This window comes from Lygodium microphyllum, chromosome 16, assembly GCF_053477565.2.
Source record: "Lygodium microphyllum isolate KBCC chromosome 16, Lygodium_microphyllum_v1.1.10, whole genome shotgun sequence".
Classification (NCBI taxonomy): domain Eukaryota; kingdom Viridiplantae; phylum Streptophyta; class Polypodiopsida; order Schizaeales; family Lygodiaceae; genus Lygodium; species Lygodium microphyllum.
This window is the reverse complement of record NC_141150.1, coordinates 118835305-118838702: the sequence shown is the minus strand read 5'-3', so window position 1 is coordinate 118838702 and position 3398 is coordinate 118835305.

The following is a 3398-nucleotide window of genomic DNA, read 5'->3' as shown; positions in this document are numbered from 1 at the left end:
TTCGTCTTAAAGACTAAAGTGCAACCTTTGGAAAAGGTATCGGATTTTTGTCCCTGTTACATCCGTTTTTTTTTTTTGCTATTTTATATCGGAATCCTGCACCAATCCTTCCTGCCCACGTATCCCTTTGCCACTTCAATACCACTGGTTGCTCGGTGCTGGGGTTTTCCTGGTGGTGCAAAGTCCAAAGCACCAACATTAATGACACTTATAGCAATCCGCTACCTAATGCAAGTTTCACATGGCAAGGGGGATCGTGGGTGGTTGTCACAAAGAAAGGAACCATGGGGGACTCTAAAGCTTTTTTTTTTAAATAAAATATAAACGATAAGTTGTATTAGTAAAAGTAGAAAGAGGAGTATTACAAAATGTGGACGTAAGTAGGGGGTCCACCCAAATAGGCTAGGGAGTCATCATTCTGTTTAGTTACAAAGCGGGCAAACTGCTATTTACATTGCTATTCTTTTCATTTCTTGGCTTGAGCTTCCAATACATCAAGGGTGTCAGCATTAGGTTTTTCATACATTGCAATTAACCATGCTTCTCTGCGCTCTATTCTCTTTCTCCTTTCTTCATGAATGAGGAGCTTCTTCTACTCGATGCCCAATCCTTCGTACGGGTCTTCCTTTTTCTTCTTCCGAGCTGAGGGATGCTTGCTACAATCCTTAACCCATTGTTTTCCTTGGGTCTTGGCGTGAAACAAAAACTCCTCTTTTAAACTATGCATTGGATCAACATTGAAATGTTCAAATAAATTTTTATTGCAAGAAATCCATATGTGCCATAGGAGTAAACTGCGCAACCAATTCCAAAGATCGGATGCACTCCATAAATTTCACGAATAATTCATTCTTTCCATATTATGGTTGAGGGATGAAAAGGGAAAATCATTTTTTGTAGAAGATTCAGGGCATTTTGATTAAATTGGCACGAGAAGAAAAGATGGGGGATGGTTTCCTCTTCTTTCTTACACCAAGGGTAGAGATCGGTGCCAATGCCTAACTTTTTAGCTTTGGCGCATGTCCAAACTACAATTGAATCAGCCAGGAGGTTGGACTTTTTAGGATGTATGTTGGAAATCCAGATCATATGGATTTTGTAATTCCATTGGTGATGACCCCAATTGATGTGTCATCTCTTGTTCAATTTATTGACTAGCTTACTAGGTGACTCCTTTCTCTCTTAAATAGGTAGAAGTGGTTTGTCATTTAACCAGCAGATCCCTCTGAAGTTAAATTCCTTATTCAGCTGGATCGTACAGTAAATGTGAGGCCCCCATCTAAAGCTTTTATGATGTGCATAAACATTTAAGTATTTAAAAGCATAGATTCATACATGTATAAAAATGCTCAAAAATGTACCATTTTTTGTATAAGTTTAGGATGTATCTAAAACAAAAGCAAGAATATTGCTCACATCAGATTAATGTTCATAAATATTTGTATATAAATATATGAGAAATATCATGGCATATAGTGATATTGAAGTACCACAAATAAATTAGTGCATAATACAATTCTCAATATCTCAACTATTTGAAAATGTGAGTGAATAAAAAAATATAGATGTTTTGGGTAAGATATATTCATTGTTTAAAATCAATTATTGAAAAAAAATAGCTTTCTCAGTTTCACTTCATAACCTTTTATTTTCTTTTTAACGATGTGTTTTCATATTATGTTGAGTAAAACTAGAGGCAGCTAGGGCTAAGCCTTTACAACCAACTTCTTGCAATTTCTTGACTTCAATATCTAAAAGGAAATTAAGAACATCATTCACGTTACTCACATTAATTCGACTTACATATAGTGACACTAAAGTACCATAAATAGATTAGTGCATAATACAATTTTGTATATCTCAACCATACGAAAAGATGAATAAATATAAAATACTTTTAAATATGATTGCACTGTCAAAAGATGAATGAAGAAAAATGTATATATGATTTGAGTAAGATAGATCCATTGCCCCAATTCCAAAATCAATTATTAAAAAGATAGATTCCTCTTCCTAATTGAATTATTCAATGTTGATTTGGATTGCACAACATGCACGGCTAATATTGTGCCACGACCCCTCCCAAATGGTGTTGCAATGTGTAGCTTGTTAGCAGTGCTTACCTCACCTAAAACATTATATGTAATAAAACATATTAGAAGTAATAGCTTTAGCTTAATGTATTATATGCAATAAATTTTTTATCAAGAAAATAAGTAAGTATTACCTAGCATGATTATATGCCGAGCATTGGTAGAGTAATCAACTAAATGTGGATGAAACTAATGTAAAGTAATTGAGACATGATATATCTTGGGACTTCCATTTGTTCCAATCATTCAATATTTGCCTAGTGTACTAATAATGTACATTGTAATCCTCGCCTTATAATGGTATAACATAGTAGAATTATATATATTCATAACACATAGGTTCTTTATATAAATAAGAATTCATGTTAGTAAAACCATCACTTTTGGTAATGTTTTGATTACTCCTATGAGACTTCTACACATGATATCATTTGTATCTAATGGGTGCAATCGCTCTTGCAATTGCATCTAGTAAGGTGAAGCATGATAACATTGAACAAACCAATTTGACCATCTAATTGAAAAGATTTTTAGAAATAGAAAGAAATTAATCATTATTATTAATCTTTTAATAATACTAAAATAGCGCATCTTAGAATCTAAAAATAAATTGAAATTATTAATCATTATTATTAATCTTTTAATAATACTAAAATAGCACATCTTAGAATCTAAAAGAAATTAATCATTATTATTAATCTTTTAATAATACTAAAATAGCACATCTTAGAATCTAAAAATAAATTGAAAACAAATAAGCAAAGAAAATAAGTTTGATGATTGTGAAATTAGAACTTCGCGTGAAAATATTTTGAAAAAAAGTAAGCAATGAAAAAAATATCATACCACTTGATAGAGAATTTCAATTTTTTATTGTTGAAGGAGCAAATGAGAGGTTATAATACAATCTATTTTGTATAAAACCAATTTGTACACATGCAAACAAATAAGCAAAAAAATGAGTTTGATGGTGGTGAAATTGAAACTTCATGTGAACATATTTTCAAACAAATAAGTACTTAGAGTAAATAAAGAAAGATTGGACCACTTGATCGAGAATTCAAATAATTTATTGTTGAAGAAGAGAATGAGAGGTTATAATACATTCTCTACCTTTATTACATGTACTACTCTAAAATGCAAATAAACACCATACCTCTCACATATCCTATGTGGCATGTGCAAAGAGTACTCCAAACCTTCATAGCCCAAAATAGCTACATTTCTCCATTTTCCCATACACTTGCCATTAATGAGATGTTGATAAGAAAATGGTAGACTTGGCCAAAAATAGAGCCATAAGCT